We start from the raw sequence: 18,925 nt of genomic DNA on the forward strand, positions 1-18,925 counted from the left end.
TCTACATATCTGTTTCTGCTATGAATACTGTCATCAAAAGTTTATATGACTATTGCCAAATAATGCTAGATTTTCCTAAAAGTATTTCTTTTTACCTTACAGTATATTATGATGGGTGTCATTATGTATGCATATATACAAATACATATATGCTTCCTATTTATATATGCAAATGTATGTTTTAAACAGAAAAGGTCAAAATTACTTATCTCTATGTTATTCTAAAGCAATCTGTTCTATTCTATTCTAAAGAATTCTGTATCACCCTTCATTTTGTACTTCAAATATTTTATTTTCAATTGTTTTGTTTTGTTTTCTGGGTTTTAAAAATGATTCCACTCTTATATTTTTGCTGTCATTTTCTTAACAAGTGAAAACTTTTTATTGTTTTACATCCATTTCAGTCTTTGTACAACTACAACAATGATAAAGAAACAGAGGGTATGAAATAACCCATAAGCACCATGCTGAATTGACTTTGGTTGGTCACTGACATGTCTGCCTTTGTTGCATTTATTTTGAGGATGAAAGTTAATAAGTGAACTTAACTGCTCAAAGGTCACACATTTCACATTTCAGATCAAGTCGTGTGTGTATGTTTCTCTACTGTGGTGCGTGAGCTGGCTGCACAGATGACCTTGCAGACCCAGGCAGTATTCACACTTCTATCCATGAGGGTTCTATGAACTGATTCTCTAAATTAAAATAACAGTAATAACAACAACAACAAAATGTCTTTCACTTTACTAACAATTTGAACCTGAACTTGTCAGAGAAAGATACTGATCAGAGCAATGAAAGTAGGAAGGTAATATTACAAATTATTTTTATTATAGTGCATCTGCATTCTCTTGAAAATGTATCCCCCAGTTAATAAACATAACTTCAGCTACCCAAGAATGACTTCACATTATCCATATATCAGATTGACTAACCAAAAAAAAAAAAAAATTAAGCAATTATAAAACAAAAGTTTTAAGCCCTCACCACATTATATTAATAAAGTAATTCATATAGAAATAGAGGCATATTGTACATTCTTTATTATGTGTTCTTACCTGTGATGTTGGTGTTGTCATTTACCTTTATTATAAAATAGAAAACTGAGGATCAGAGGCCTTAAGTAACTTACCTGCGGTCTCATAGTATGGGCCAAGCAGGCATTCATTTCCAAGGTGTCTGATGAGAAGCCCTGGTTCTGTGCATGGCAATAGGATGAGCATTTCCCAGAGGACTCTTCTGTGACTGAAAATGCGGCCCTAGGATGCCTTCCTCCCCAACTTGGACTGCCTAGGACTGACTTTCGTTCCACAAAGATACCTGTTCACTTCAGCTTGTCCTCAGGCAGGTGGTCTTTAAATTCCAGAGCTTCTCACTCACCTCATTCAAATTTCAAATTTGATCCTTGTAAATAGGTTCCAAATGCTGATTCAATTTGATCTTTCTCTAAATTGTGGCCTCTCTCTCCTCTTACTTAAAACTATAATTACTACCCTGGCCAGTTTGGCTCAGCAGTTAGAGTGTCAGCCTGCGGTCCAGAGAGACCCCTCTAAGGGCGCGTACCTCAGTTGCAGTTTGTCCCCAGCCCTGGTTGGTTGTGCAGGTGGCAGCCACTCAATGTGTCCCTTTCACGTCGATGTTTTTCTCTCTCTCTCTCTTCCTCTCGCTCTCTCCCACTCTACCTGAACAAAAAAATGGAAAAATGTCCTCGGGTGAGGATAAAAAAAAAAAAAACCTATAATTACTTCTTAACTTCTTTCCTGCTCATTATATTTACTTACACATTCCCTTACTCATTGAACAAACATTTTCTGACTCCAGTTAAGTCCTCACTTAACCATGGTTTTCGATTTTAAGCAAAATGTCATAAAACAAAAGCAATTTTACCACAGCTTAATTGATATACACATAAGAGTTAAGTTCCTTTGGTGTATTTCCAGTCACAAAAACATCACCAAACTTCTAAAAAGGTACCTATAACACTTCTAATATTAAACATTGAAATAAATGTGAGCTCCACATACATTTAAGAAAGATTTCTAACAAACAATAGCACCTGCCTATTCTAGTTCAGAGTCGGGGGGCAGCTTAGAGTGCAAGGGGGAAACCACCCAGAACAAGACACCATTCCATCACAGGGTACATCACATACACCCATGCTCACTCAGACTGAGACAATATAGACTCTCCAGTTCGCTTTTCATGCACATCTTTGCCATGTGGGAGGAAACCAGAGTCCCCAGAGAAAACCCACAGAGACAAGGGAAGAACATTCAAACTCCACACAAACAGCGCCCCTCTGCCCAGTTGATATTTTTTTCTCATTAACGTTATGGCAAAATGACGTTGAACGAAAAGATGTTTTTTGAGGACCTGTTGTACCCCCTATATGCCAGGTACTGGAGAAAGTCTATCTATCTCTGTTTCAGGGAAACAGGGAATCGTCTTTCATAGGTCACAGATTTTTATGTAAACTCTACCTAGGACCAGCTACCTTCATTTATTCCAAGCAGATCAATTCTTACAGGAGTTACACACAACGGGACACTGACATGTCTTACAACACTGTACATTGGAGAATGAAAATGGAAGGAAAATGGCTTTTTTACGCAGAATTAAAGTGTTACAACTTCTGGATACCCTCAGTACCTTTCAGCAATTATGAACATGGCATCCCAGGATTTCTTAGACAGAGGTATTTAACTTGTTGGATAACATTATGGTTTACCTCCAAGGTTAAAGATAATAGAACACTCCCATGAGGACAGTCCTGTTGTAATTGTAAGGCCCCTTGACCAATCTGGAAAATGGAATCTAACCATCCTGTAGTCCAGTTGGATATAGGAGAACCCTAAACAGTTTGTGATGAACCCACAGACTCCTAATGACTAATGTTGGTTGAGGGGGTTTTATGGTTGGTTGAGGGGTTTTTTATGGTGACTTTGTGTTAGGTGTTTTAATCCTCATAAATACCCCTTGTAAAGAAAATACCTTATTATGTTAAACTTTCACATTTGTGTAATAGAGCAAACAAACAAAATAAGGCATTAAAGTTAAATTTACAGCTTAACTAACAAATTGTTGTAAAATGAATGCTCGTGTAACCCCTTCTCAGATAAAGAAATAGAATATTATCATCACGCTGACAGTACCTCTGCAGAACCCTTCCAGACTATAACCCCCTCCAACCCCATGCAGGGGTGGGGAACATCTGACCTGTGTGCTATATTAGGCCCATGAAATCAATACTAGCTAATACTAGCTAAATCAATCACATGCCTCACCAAATTAGCCTGACCAAATGTAGCAGGCTAATTTTTAAGTTGATAATTTTGTATGGCTCAAGAATGATGTTATAAATATCCAAAGGGCCCTTGGCAGAAGAAAGGTTCCCCACCCCTGACTTAGAGCCAAAGACTTTCCTGACTTTTATGGAATTCAACTTCCTTCCATTTCTTTATAGTTTCAACGCTCTAACTATCCCCAAGATTATATTTTAATTTTGCCTATTTGGGCAATCATATAGTAACTTTTCTGCTGTGTCTGGCCTCTTTTGCTTAACCTTATGTCATTAAGAGTCATCTGTTTTGTAGCATATATCAGAAGTCCATTCACTTCCATTGCATGGTGTAACTTTGCATGGATATACCACAGTTGTTTATTCTACTGAGGTGGAACTTTTGGGTTGGTTCCACTTTAGCCACTTTGAATGATACTATGAAATTGTATGCATATGCACCCTGTACAAAAGTGTACACATTTCTCTCAGGTAGTGAAATTCCTGGGTTGGAGGTTATGGGTGTCTTCCCCTTCACTAGATACTCCAAAGAGGTTGTATCAGTCTACATTTCTACCAGAAATTCATGAGACTTCTCATTGCTCTATGTCCTCACATTACTTGTATTATCAGACTGTTAATTGTTGCCAATCTGATAAAATATAGTATCTCATTGAGGTTTTAATCTTCATTTTTCTGATTTTTAATGATATTGAACATATTTATTTATATTCTTTTTGTTGCTCTCTTTAAAGAAGTGTCTACTCAGATCTCTTGCCCAATGAAAAAGGAATAAGGGCTTTTGTAAGCCAAGTAAAAAAATGTATTTACCTAAAGAGGGAATGATCAACTGTGTCAAATGATGCTCATGGGTATAATAAAATGAGTACTGAAGATGGACCATTGGATTCAGCAAATGGATACCACTGGTGAACTTAACCAGAGTTTTGGTGGGGTGTTGGAGGGAAAAGTTTGTCTTTGTGTGCTTATGAGGGAGTGAGAAAGGAGGGATTGCAGACAGTGAGATAGACAACTATTCCTATCTGATTTCTGAAAAAAAAAGAAAAGTTGTCTTAAGATGAAAAATAACAACATGTTTGTATGATGAAGAAAATTATTAAGTAGAAAAGAAAAGGGAAAAAGCACTATATTTGAAAGGGTAAGATACAATGCACAAGTGGAGGGTTAGCCTAACATATAGTACAGAAAATCTGTAGCAGTGATTCTCAAAATTTAGTGTGCATCAGAATCACCTAGAGGTTTTGTTATAGCACAGATTGTTGGGCCCTACCCCTAGAGTTTCTGATTTAATAGTTCTCAGGTGGGATTAAAGAATTGCTGTTTCTAACAGGTTCCCATGTACTGCTGCTACTCTAGGAATCACAGTATCAAAACCATTACTCTATAGTAACAGGAGGTGAGGTAGAGTACCTACGTATTATGCTAGGTAGTGGGAATTTTTTCAGAAAAATAGAAACTTGGTCAACACTTGAGGGAGGAAGTGGTAGCAGCTTGACAAGAGGGAAAACAAAATAATCATCTGCAACAGTAGTATAATGGATTCACCAGGGCAATAAACTATGATTGCCCAGAAGCATAAAGCACTCATTGAAATACATGTACAATGATGTATTTTCTTCAGCCAGAATCAGCTGCTCAGGTATAAATAGAAATTTTTAAAAAGAGCTGAATTAAACTTGTGTATCTCTTAGCTATTGCTGCATAACAATTAATCCCAAAACTCAGTGACTTAAAATACTATTTATTATTGTTTAGGAATCTATAGTAAACTGGGTAGTCTTGTTGATTTGAACCAAACCTGGCTGATCGTGGCTGGATGCACATGATCTAAGGTCAGCTCATAGGTCACTGGGATGAACTAGTTTTGAATGGCCTTGCTCACATATGTGGCAGTTTACTGACTGTAGGCTAGGATGACAGGCGTGACTGAGATAATGTCTTGTCATGCAGCAGGGTAGCCCATCCTTATTCACATTGCAGTAGTAGGGTTCCCAAAAAGAGAGTGGAATTCCTCAAAGCCTCTTGTGACTTAGGCCCAGACTGGCAAAATACCTTCCACTGCATCGTGTTGGCCAAAACAAGTCACAAGGCTAGACTCAATTCAAGGAGTAGAGAAATACATTCTATTCCTCATGGGAGGGGTAGCAGAGTATATTGCAAGGGGCATGCATATAGAGACAGAAAAAGTTATAGTTGTTTTTGAAACCTACCACTACCAGAGTTGTAATTTTTTTGTAAGACTGTGAAGAGGTGGAAAAAAATATATAGAAATTAAGGGTGTATCAGTTAAGCAATTATAATGATTTTTCATGAATATTCAGCTGGACAGAAAGTGAGAGCACAATGGCAGTGAAGGACAGCGAGAAGGAGGTGGGAATCACTGGACTGTAGATATCAGTGAATGCAAAGGATTGCTGGAGTCGAAAATTTGAGTGACAGGATCATGGTAGAAGAGAAGGTAAAGGTCTGGAGAGACTAGCGTGTTGGAATTATTAAAAATTAATAAAGAAGTGGAGATGGAAAAAATTACAGTGAGGCAGGAGTTAACATCTTCAAGGAGTGGAAAATGTGGAGGGGTGACTGAGATAGGCTGGTAAATGTATACATATAAATATATAACTATGTAAATATATATGTGTGTATATATATGTATATATGTGTGTGTGTGTATATATACACACACACACACATATATATATATATTTAGTATATTAAGATTGGTTTGTAAGGACATTCACTTACAGCAGTTACCTCTGGGAAGAGAAATGATCATGTGTTGAGTAATGGTGAAAGGGAATTTTCACTTTCATTCTATTTGCTTCTTTTTCTGTTTTTTCCACAACACACATGTATATATGTAAATAATTTTAGTCTAAAGACAAATTCAAGTAGAACAGTGAAATAGAGCTGTTAAATTTTAAAAAAGCACAAGTGGCTGACTTATTGTCACACAGATCCAGATTTGAATTTCATGTATAAAATAAGTATGCTCTTACCTACTTTTGTGTTGTGATGATTAAGTGAGGTCACTATTTAATGTTCTTAACATGATACCTGGCATTTCTCCACTTAATGACGGTCCCCACACCTACATGCAAATGCATTGGGTGAGTGTGTGCACAAGCTCACATCACAGAGAGGAACAGACAGGACAGAGAAAGACATGTGTGGACCCAGAGATTCTGTAGCACTGTGACTCTCCATAAAGCACTCTCATATTTGGAAATGAAAGGAAGATACAAGGAGATAATGGACATGTTGTTCTTTATATTGCTTACATGGTTAATTTTCAAAAGAGACTGATAATAACAAATTATGTATATAATGACACTTCCAACTGTAAGCTATAAGCAGCATTTATTAAACCATTCTCAATAAGAACTGTTTGCATGTCCAAATGGCATTTTTAAAAAGTAGCTTTAAGAACAAGAATAAATTGCAGCAGATAAAAAGTACTGCTTTTCAAGGGTCAACAATCATAATGAAGAGAGTTTCATAGACAGTATTATCTCAATATAGGTGGAATATAATAATGAAAACCAGAAGAATTCTATGAACCTCACAATAAAATATATAAACCCAAATTTCCAAAGTAAGTATTTTTCTACATGATATACTATTAAAAAGTAAATGTTACTGGGTAAGTTAATTCTTAAGTTTCCAAAATGTTGACTGAATCCATTTTTTCTCTGCAATTATTTATGTAGCCTGCATGAGAGCTCTTGGTATGGATAGTGAAGAGTCTACTGAAGGTCAGATAAAAAATTAGTTCCTGATACACTTATACTACTATTTGAAATAACTAAAAATTAATGGTTGCAGAACACTGCCTGAAATTGTGGCTCCAAGTAATTAAACTCTTTATTATAAATCTGTAAAATGTGAGAACATAGAATTCAGAGTGTCAGTGAAATATAGTAATTCCTGCCTCTGAATAAAAGCTTCCTTGCATCCATTCAAAAGAGAAATTAGGAAATGGAAATCCACTCATCCATTCATTCATTTGTTCATTCACTCATTCAATGAACATTTTGTGCCAGGTTGTGTGCTAGGTACAAAGATACAAATGTGAATAAGATACAGTCCCTAGTCTGAAACAACTTATAGCTGGTACAGAAGCCTGACATAAAAACAGATAATAATAGCCCTGGCCAGTTTGGCTCAGCGGTTAGAGCGTCGGCCTGCGGTCCGGAGAGACCCGGGATCGGTTCCCGCTAAGGGCACGTACTTCGGTTGCAGTTTGTCCCCGGCCCTGGTTGGTCGTGCGGGTGGCAGCCACTCGATGTGTCCCTTCACATCGATGTTTCTCTCTCTCTCTCCCTTCCTCTCTCTCCCTCCCCCTCTATCTGTACAAAAAATGAAAAAATATCCTCGGGTGAGGATAAAAAAACAACAGATAATAATAAAACAACCTGGAAAAAAAGATATCTCTCCTTCCCTGCAGCTAGATGAAATACTTAATCTTATTTCCAAGGGTAACATAGGAGATGGTTTGCATGGGAATAGAAATTAGGAAATGAAGGGGGAGTTTGATGGTTAATTTTATGTGCCAACTTGACTGGTCACAGGGTGCCCAGAGAGTTAGTAAAACATTATTTCTAGGTGTGTCTGTGAGCATATTTCTGGAAGAGATTAGCATTTGAATCAGCAGACAGAGTGAAGAAGATCACCTTCACCAATGCAGGTGGCATCATCCAATCAATCCACTGAGAGCCTGAATAGAACAAAAAGGTGGAGGAAGGACAAATTCACTCTCTCTGCTTGACCTAGGGCATCCACCCTCCCCTGTCCTCAGATGTCAGGGATTATGGTTCTTGGGCCTTCAGACTCACATTGAATTATCCCACCAATTTTCCTCATTTCCCAGCTTGCAGATGGCAGATTATAGGATTTCTCGGCTTCTATATTGCATGAGCCAATACCTAAAATAAATCTCTTATATCTATCTATCTATCTATCAATCATCTATCTATCTATCTCTCTGTCTGTCTGTCTATATTCCCTACTGGTTTTGTTTCCTGACTGATGCAGGAGTAAAGAACAATTTGAATAGGGTGTACGGCATATGTTGAAGAAGCCATGCCAGACTAACTGCACTGTATTGCAATTATTAGATTTTGTGTCATCTCTCTCTCTAAATTGAAGAACCTTCATGGGAAGATATTGTTTGGTCTATTTTTGTATTCTGATGTCTATCATAGTACCTAGCATTGGTAGACTCTCAATAAACATTTGCTAAATAAAACTATGAAACCAAGACTTTACTACCATAAACAAAAAAGTCTAATTCAATAGAGTATTTCAACCAATCAAGTGTCCAGACCATTCTTGGCTATATTCGTGCTAATATATTGAACATTTTTACCCTGTGGGCCTTAGAGGAGTCTCAGAGCTTCATGAGCTCAGTCTGCCCCACCTTTCCAGGGCTAGCTTCTTTCGTTTGCAAGAGTATGCTAAATAAGCATTACCATTTATACATGGGCCATGATGTGAACAAATTTGGAAAGCACTGGACTAGTGGTAGTTTCTATCAAGATTTATTACTTTTCATTAAGGCAGAGAATTCACAGTGTAGATCACAGATGGAACAGAAAGAGTATATAGACTGAACAATGGATTGGACACAGAATGACCAACAGATGGAAACACCATTTCCAGATATATTTGTATTTCCACTGACGCTAACGAGCTTTTAGAAGAATAGCCAGTGTAGCAGATAGTACTGGTGACCTGTATCATACCCCTTAGCCTACTTCTAAATTCAGTCTCAACTCACATGTGGTCATTTTCAGGTGAGCTCACTCTTAACAGTGTCCCCACCCACCCCCAATGCAGCTCTGCAAGGTGTTTCTCCTTTGTACCTGAGGACTTTTTCTGAGGCTACAGGAGCTCCAGTTTAAGCACAGCCTGAAGGTTAGTGTGTGGGTAACTGTCAGCTATGAAAGAGCAGGAGCCAACAGATAAATATTAAGCCTTTCCTTATTTTGGTGGACTATTCTGGGAAGGATCCTCTGTGTTTCATGGAATATCCCCACAGAGTTGAACTGCTGTTGTCTACACCAGCAACCTTAATGTTATCTTTTGTAATGTTACTGATTTTTACACTCTCTACTACTTCACTACTGATTTCTGGGATCCCCTCCAAATAAACCACCTGCAGCTGAGTCTTTGTCCCAGGCTCTGCTTTTAGGATAAGCCATCCCTGAGAAAGATGCGCTACTTAAAGTAACCTTGAGCCCTGGCCAGTTTTTCTCAGCGGTTAGAGCGTCGGCCTGCGGTCCAGAGAGACCTGGGTTCGGTTCCCGCTAAGGGCATGTACCTCGGTTGCAGTTTGTCCCGGCCCTGGTTGGTTGTGCAGGTGGCAGCCACTTGATGTGTCCCTTTCACGTCGATGTTTCTCTCTCTCTCTCTCTTCCTCTCTCTCCCTCCCACTCTATCTGTACAAAAAATGGAAAAATGTCCTCGGGTGAGGTTAAAAAATAAAAAAATAAAAAATAAAATAAAGTAACCTTGAGTAAGCTTTTGCAAATAGTGATAAGAAAACAGACATGAGAAGTCAACACATCAGTACATACTGGTGTGGCACAAGAACCATAAAACCGGCTAAACCTGGAAGAAAAGGAAGCTTGACCTAAGAGCATTCTCTTTCCATAACAAAAACATTTCCAGTGATTTCCTAAGGACAAGGGTAACTTCTGGAAATTGATATGTAACAGTTTTTTTCATTTTTTGGCCATTTGTTTGGGTCCCTGAGAAAGGACCACTACACTCTGTCTCATTGCAAGATCAAATCCCCTACATGATAAACAAAAGACCCACCATGTGAGCTTGCGGATCCAAACGCAGAGAAAATTGGGTCCTGATTCCCCTTTATAATTCTGAGAAAAGACAGTTCGCAGAGTGTCCTGTGACAACAGGGAACAATCACTAGAAAAGGAACAATGGGTCACATATAGATTAAGAAAGGGTCTGAGGTAGTCCCCTCCCTTCCCCTACCATGACATATACCCTCCTTTCCTGAGGCTTGAAAACTGAAAGTTTCCAGTGAAGCCTTCCTGGGACTGCTAAAGAAAGGTGCAGTGGTTGACTGATTTGGGTCAAAACTCAAGATTTTTCTGATAACACTAACTGGAGGTATTTCAGTTATGCAATAGGGATGATTGCTGACTGTGGCTGGAGTGGCCAGAGACAACCAAAGGCTGACAGGGATGGCCTAGCTCAGGAAAAGCAGCTGTATGGATGCCACTAGCCAAGCACCAAAGGTCGCTCCCCGGACTCCTTGACAGCATGTTAACACTTCTGCAGTTTAGAACCCCCACACTCCCAGAAAGACAGAAATGGCAAAGGGAAGTTTAGTGAAGTGACTATCAAGATGATACTGAGTTCAAACTGGAACTAGCTGAGTCTATCTTGAGTTGATCCACATTTTATTTTTGACTTAACAGATGTTAAATTAAGATTCCCCATCATATACTAAGTTGATTGTTTGAAACTAACCCTAAAACTTAACATTTGTCTTAATTAAATTTCAATTCATTACTATATCATTTGAGATCTTTTGAATCACAGTTTAGCCATGTCATACTTTAGCTCTCTCTTCAAGAGGAACTCATTTCATAAATTAAACATTTAATTCGTTATTCAGACATAACCTTAATAAGAAATTTCCTACCAAAAGACTGTTCCACCATATCCTCTCTCTTCACCATCAAAAATAAGTAAAACATACAAAAACACAGCAAAATTTCTAAGAAGGCTTCTTTTCTTGCGGCAAGAGCAAAAATGGAAAGAAAGAAATCATGTATTTTTTGTTTTTGAAATTAAGGATTTTAAGATTGCTGAAGAAATCAAATTAAAAATATATTCCTAATGCAGAACTACTGCCATCTTAAGGCCACAGACCAATATTGCAAATCAACTTTTGGTTCTATTTAGCTACATGGCTAATATTTAAATGATGTAGAGATAAACTCAGACATTTGTATATTCCATTTTTTTTCAAATTACAAAATGTACTTTATTTTCCCTCCTTAAACAAATTATATAATCCAGAAAAAATCTGTATATTGGCTTAGATTATACAAAAGGTTGAACATTACAATGTTTACTGTGGGGTAATCTATGAAAAATAAACAGGTCATTTTCTCCCATCCCAAAATAACAGTTTGCTAAATAACATTTACAATATGGGTATTAACATATAGTATGATAAATCCACAGAAAATCATTTACTAAGTTATTTTAGGGTCTAAAACTTAAGGTAGCTCTTCACAAAGTTATTATTTAAGTAAGTAACAAATAAGTAAAAGGCATCCCTAAGGTTAAAGTTGGTAAATTATAGTATTATATTTATGAAAATGCAGTTCAGTTATAAAAATAAAATTCAATTCTAGAAAATCAGTAACATATTTTATTACTTCTTATTTCTGAGCATTTCTAAATTATTTCATAACTTTCCAGTTATAAGAAAAAATTCAATACATAAAAACTAAAAGAAAAAAAAAACTCTAAAACTTCACAGCATGGTGGTATTAATATTATGTACAAGTAAAAGTACCAAAAATTTAAAAACCAACAAATAATTTAGGACAAAATTTCTGTCATTTAGAGATCTTTCAAACGGCAAATATTATCTGTTACATTTTTCAGTGACATTGATTAGTCAGATTTCCTTACTGATTGGATTAGTGTGCTTGGACTGTATTATTTTTTAAATATTTTTTAATGTTTTTATTCTTTTTTTTAATTAATTAATTTATTTTTGTTACAGATGTTTCTCCTTTTTCCCCCACTGATACCACCCACCCCCTCCCTATTTGCCCTGTCCCCAGCTTTGTTGTTCATATCCATTATTCATGCATACATGCATATAAGTTCTGTGGTTTATCCCTCCCTCCTCACCCCCCCTTCTGGGGACTGTCAGTCTGTACCCCACTTCCACATCTCTGTGACTACCCCATTCCTCAGACTGTTATGTTTATTATGTTCCACAAATAAGTGAGAACATGTGATATTTGTCTTTCTCTGCTTGGCTTGTTTTGCTTAGGATAATACTCTCCAGGCCCCTCCATGTCATCTCAAAGGATAAGAGATCTTCTTTCTTACAAATGCATAGTACTCCATAGTGTATATGTACCACTCATTGATTTTTTATCCATTCGTCTACTGGTGGACACTTGGGCTGTTTCCCGATCTTAGCTATTGTAAATAGTGCTGCTATGAACATGGGGGTACATATATTCTTTCTGATTGGTGTTTCAGGTTTCTTAAGGTATATTCCTAGAAGTGGGATCACTGGGTCAAATGGAAGTTCAATTTTTAATTTTTTGAGGTAACACAATAGTGTTTTCCATAGTGGCTGCACCAGTCTGCACTCCCACCAGCAGTGTATTAGAGTCCCCTTTTCTCCACACCCTCGCCAACACTTGTTGTTTGATGATTTGTTGATGGCAGCCATTCTGACAGGTGTGAGGTGATACCTCATTGTTGTTTTAATTTGTATCTTTCTGATTATTAGTGACGCTAAGCATGTCTTCATATGTCTCTTGACCATTTGTATGTCCTGTTTGGAGAGGTGTCTATTCAGCTCCTCTGCCCATTTTTTAATTGGGTTCTTTGTCTTTCTTTTGTTGAGCTGTATGAGCACTCTATATATATTGGAAATTAATCCCTTATCTGATGTATCATTGGCAATTATGCTCTCGCATAGAGTGGGTTGCCTTTCCATTTTGGCAGTTGTTTCTTTTGCTGTGCAGGAGTTTTTGAGTTTGATGTAGCCCCATGTGTTCATTTTCACCTTTGTTTCTGTTGCCTTAGGTGATGTATCAGTGAAAATTCTGCTGCGTATGATGTCTGAAATTTTGTTGCCTACATTTTCTTCTAGGATTTTTATGAATTCATGAATCACATTTAAGTCTTTTATCCATTTTGAGTTTATTCTTATGTATGGTGTAAGTTGATGGTCTAGTTTCATTTTTTTTGCATGTAGCTGTCCAATTTTCCCAACACCATTTATTAAAGAGGCTGTCTTTACTCCACTGTATGCTCTTGCCCTCTTTGTCAAACATTAATTGAGCATATTGCCTTGGGTCCATTTCTGGTTTCTCTATTCTGTTCCATTGATCTATCTGCCTGTTCTTGTGCCAGAACCAGGGTGTTTTGATTACAGTGGCTTTGTAGTATAACCTGACATCTGGTAATGTGATCCCTCCAACTTTGTTCTTGTTTTTCAAGATTGCTGTGGCAATTCGGGATCTTTTTTGGTTCCATATGAATTGTTAAGTATATGTTCTAGTTCTGTTAAGTATGTTGTTGGTATTTTGATGGGGATTGCATTAAATCTATAGATTGCTTTGGGTAGTATGGACATTTTAATGATGTTAATTCTTCCAATCCATGAACAAGGTATGTGCTTCCACTTTTTAATATCTTTCTATTTTTTTTCCCAAAACCTGTAGTTTTCTGTGAATAGGTTCTTTATTTCTTTGGTTCTTTATTTCTTTTGGTTATTTCCTAGGTATCTTCATTTTTTTGCTGTGATGGTACATGGGATTGATTTTTTAGTTTCTCTTTCTGTGAGTTCATCATTGGTGTATAAAAAAGGAGTCGATTTCTTGAAATTAATTTTGTTTATTTATTTATTTTTTTATCCTCACCCGAGGACATTTTTCCATTTTTTGTTCACGTAGAGTGGGAGGGAGAGAGAGGTACAGAGAGAGAGAGAGAGAGAAACATCGATGTGAAAGGAACACATCGAGTGGCTGCCACCCACACAACCGACCAGGGCCGGGGACAAACTGCAACCGAGGTACGCGCCCTTAGCGGGAACCGAACCCGGGTCTCTCTGGACCGCAGGCCAATGCTCTAACCGCTGGACCAAACCGGCGAGGGCCAAATTCATTTATTAAGTCTAGTAGATTTTTGATGGAGTCTTTGGGCTTTTCTACGTACAGTATCCTGTCATCTGTGAATAATGACAGTTTCACTTCCTTCTTTCCAATTTGAATCCCATTTATTTTTTCTTCCTGTCTGATTGCTGTGGCTAAGACTTCTAGTACTATGTTAAATAAGAGTGGTGAAAGTGGGCATCCTTGCCTTGTTCCTGTTCTTAAGGGAAATGCTTTTAGTTTTTGCCCATCGAGTATGATGTTGGCTGTACATCTTTCATATATGGCCTTTATTATGTTGAGATATGATCCCTCTATTCCCAGATTGCTGAGCATTTTTATCAGAAATGGGTGCTGGATTTTGTTGAATGCTTATTCAGTATCTATTAATATGATCATATGATTTTTACCTTTCATTTTATTTATGTGGTGTATCACATTTATTGATTTGCGAATATTGTACCAGCCTTGCATCCCTGGGATGAATCCCACTTGGTCATGGTGAATAATTTTTTTGATGTATTGCTGGATTCGATTTGCTAGTATTTTGTTCAGGATTTTGACATCTATGTTCATCAAGGATATTGGCCTGTAGTTTTCTTTCTTTGTAGTGTCTTTTTTTAGTTTTGGAATTAAAATTATACTGGCCTCATAAAATGAGTTTGGAAGTCTTCGTTCTTCTTTAATTTTTTGAAATAGTTTGAGGAGAATGGGTATTAGTTCTTCTTTTAATGTTCGGTAAAATTCCCCCATGAAGCTGTTGGGGTGTGGGCTTCTGTTTGCTGGGAGAGTCTTGATTACATCTTCAATCTCTTTTGTTGTTATTGGTCTGTTCAAGTTTTCTATCTCTTCCTGGTTGTTTTGGGAGACTATGTGTTTCTAGAAATTTGTTCATTTCGCTTAGATTGTCAAATTTGTTGCCGTATAATTGTTCATAATATATGTTAACAATCCTTTGTATTTCTGTGGTGTCAGTTATTATTTCTGATCTTTCATTTCTAATTTTGTATATTTGGGTTCTCTCTCTTTGTTTCTTGGTGAGTCTGGCTAAGGGTCCATCAATCTTGTTTATCTTGCCAAAGAATCAGCTCTTTGTTTCATTGATCCTTTGAATTGTGTTTTTGGTCTCCATGTCATTTATTTCTGCTCTGATCTTTTTTTTTTTTTTTAATCCACACCCAAAGACACCTTTTCATTTTTTTGTTCAGATAGAGTGGGAGGGAGAGAGAGGAAGAGAGAGAGAGAGAAACATCTATGCGAAAGGGACAAATCGAGTGGCTGCCACCCGCACGACCAACCAGGGCCGGGGACAAACTGCAACCGAGGTACATGCCCTTAGCAGGAACCGAACCCGGGTCTCTCTGGACCGCAGGCCAACGCTCCAACCGCTGAGCCAAACTGGCCAGTGCTCTGCTCTGATCTTTACTATTTCCTTCCTTCTACTTGCTCTGGGGTTTTCTTTTTGTTTGCTTTCTAGTTGTTTAAGTTGTGAGGTTAGAGAGTCTATTAGAAATGTTTCTTGTTTCTTGAGGTAGGCCTGTAGTGCTATGAACTTCCCTCTCAGAACTGCTTTCACTGCATCCCATAGATTTTGTGTTGTTGTATGTTCATTTTCATTGGTGTCCAGGAAGTTTTTAATTTCTTCCTTGATCTCCATGGTAACCCATTCATTGTTCAATAACATGCTATTTAGCCTCCATGTGTTCCAATGTCTTTGCATGTTCTTGTTGCAATTGATTTCTAGTTTCATGCCATTGTGATCTGAGAAGATGCTTGATATGATTTCAATCTTCTTGAACTTGTAGTTTGTGCCCTAACATGTGGTCTATCTTTGAGAATGTCCCATGTGCACTTGAGAAGAATGTGAATTCTGCAGTTTTGGGGTGTAATTCTCTGTAGATATCTATTAAATCCATTTGATCTAGCGCTTCGTTTAGAGACTGTGTTTCCTTGTTAATTTTTTGTCTATAGGATCTCTCTAGTTATATCAGTGGGGTGTTGAAGTCCCCTGCTATGATTGTATTGCTGTTGATTTCTCCTTTGACGCCCTCTAAAAGATTTTTAATATATGTTGGTGCTTCTATATTGGGTGCATATATGTTTACCAAGGTTATATCTTCCTGTTGAATAGATCCATTCATGTTATGTAATGGCCTTTTTTTCTCTAGTTATAGTCTTCATTTTGAAATCTACTTTTTCAGATATGAGTATTGCTACCCCAGCTTTTTTTTTTTGCTTTATGTTTGCTTGAAAGTTTTTTTCCATCCCTTCACTTTCAACCTATGTGAGTCTTTTGTTGTGAGGTGGGTCTCTTGTAAACAACGTATATGTGAGTCATGCTTTCTTATCCAGTCAGTTACTCTGTGTCTTTTTATCGGAGCATTCAAACCATTCACATTTAAGGTGATAATTGATATGTACTTATTTATTGCCCTTTTTGTGTAGTGTGGTTATATTTTTCTTCCTATTTCTTCTACTAATTATAGCAGTCTTTTTAGCATATCTTGCAGTGCCAGTTTGGTGTTAATATATTCCCTTAGCCTTTTTTTTGTCTGGGAAGCTCTTTATTTGACCCTCTATTTTGAATGATAGCCTTGCTGGGTAGAGTAGTCTTGGATTCAGATTCTTGTTTTTCATGACCTTGATTACTTCATGCCACTCCCTTCTGGCCTGTAGTGTTCCTGTTGAGAAGTCAGCTGAGAGCCTTATGGGGTTTCCTTTGTAGGTAACCTGTTGCTTATCTCTTGCTGCCTTTAGGATTCTCTCTTTGTCTTTAATTTTTGGCATTTTAATCACTATATGTCTTGGTGTGGGCCTATTTGGGTTCTTCTTACTTGGGGCTCTCTGTGCTTCTTGAACTTGAATGCCTTTATCCTTCACCAAGTTAGGAAAGTTTTCTGTCACTACTTCTTCAAATATATTCTGTAACCCTTGACCATTTTCTTCCTCTTTAGGGACTCCTATGATGCAAATGTAATTATGTTTCCAGTTGTCCCACAGTTCTCTTAAGCTGTCTTCCTGTTTTTTACTTCTGGTTTTCTGATTGGTTGATTTTTTTCTACCCTGTCTTTTAATTCACTGATCTGGTCCTCAGATTCCCCTACTCTGCTGGTTAGTCCTTCCAATGTGTTCTTAATTTCTGCTATGTCATTCTTCATTTCCACTTGGTTGGTTTTCAATGTCTCTATATCTTTACTCATGGTGCTGATGTTCTTACTCATGCTATTGAGCTTCCTCAAGTTCATAGCTCTGAACTCTACCTATGATAATTTGCTTAATTGTATTTCATTGATCTTATCTTCAATAGAGTTCTCTTGTTCTTTCATTTGGGGTTTGTTTCTTTGTTTCATCATTTTGGCCATCTCAGTGGGTTTTGGAGTCTGCCAAATTTTCCCTGTGGGCATTGATGTTCTGCTGTTTGTGGCTCCCTCTTCTGGGTTTGGATGGGCCCGAGCCAGCCCACGTTAAACACCACTGTCAAGTCTTACTTTCCTGGGTAGATTGCAAGCCCAGGAAAGGTTCAGTTATCCTCTAGCTTTTTCCTGGAGCCTAGTAGTCAGGTACTCAGTGCCTTGGAATGTAGCCCTGGTGTTCTGCATAGGAGGATTTCCAGAGGGTGGGATAGATGCTGGTTGTTAATGAGCCTCAATTTGCATTTCTTTGCTTCACCTGGGAAAGGCTGAATCTCCGAGGTTGGGGGTTGCTGCTTTTCCCCACAGCTCTGGGAAGAAGCACACTGGCCACCTTCCTTTGTGGCCTCAACTCAGCAAAAACTCTGATTGCCTTCCAAATCCCATGTGTCCCCACAGAGTTCCAGCCCAGTCTGCCCTCCCATGGGCTCCCAGCCCACCACCCTCTTGCGCCTCCGCAGATCCTACCAGTGTCCCTGGTTATATGGTCTTGTCCTGCTGCTTTTCCGTTGCTTTTTTCTGAGGATTTGTCTTTATCATAGTTGTAGTTCCCGTTTTGTCCTGGGAGATCTTCTGTGTAGCTTCCATTCACTCCGCCTCCCTTTTTACACCCTCTAAGCCTATCTTGTGGGCAGCTGGGTTTCATAGGCCTCTCTTGTGCCCCTGCACCCTGCAGGTCCCGCAGGTAACTGGATCACACAGTCCCTTTGGGGACCTGGCTCTATGCCTATGTTATGGGCTGCTGGGTCGCACAGGCCTCTCTGGTGCTTTAGCACCCCACAGGTCCCGCAGGTAACTGGATGGCACAGTCCCTGCTGGTTCACGCAGGTCTCTCTGGTGTTTCAGCACCCCGCAAGTCCTGTGGGTAAGTAGATCGCGCAGTCCCTGCTGGGTTGCACAGGCCTCTATGGTGCCCCTGCACCCTGTAGTTCCTGCTGGTGGGCAGCTGAATGGCACCAGTCTCTCTCGGGCTCCAGCTTCCTACTGTTCTTGTGGGCTACTAGACCACACAGGCCTCTGTGGAGCCCTTGGTCCCGCCACTGGTGGCTGGGGAGTGCTGCTGCCCATTGGGGCTCAACTCCTGCTCAGCTTTTGCTGTAGTTTTTGGGGATGGGTCTCAGCTGCTAGTCTGTGCTTCTGTTGCCTGGGGATGGATGTCTGCTCCCCAGCCTCTGTTGCTGGGGATAAATCTCGACTCTGATGGGGCTGCTACTATGGGGGTGGTGCTGGGCTCCCGGCTGTCTGTGGCTTCTGTGACCAGCACCTTGGGAGCTCCACTACTGTGCACCAGTCTGTGTTGACACAGAGTGTCCACTGGTCCGATGGTGCCA

Source organism: Molossus molossus, unplaced genomic scaffold (assembly GCF_014108415.1).
Source record: "Molossus molossus isolate mMolMol1 unplaced genomic scaffold, mMolMol1.p scaffold_m16_p_8, whole genome shotgun sequence".
In the NCBI taxonomy this organism is placed as follows: Eukaryota; Metazoa; Chordata; class Mammalia; order Chiroptera; family Molossidae; genus Molossus; species Molossus molossus.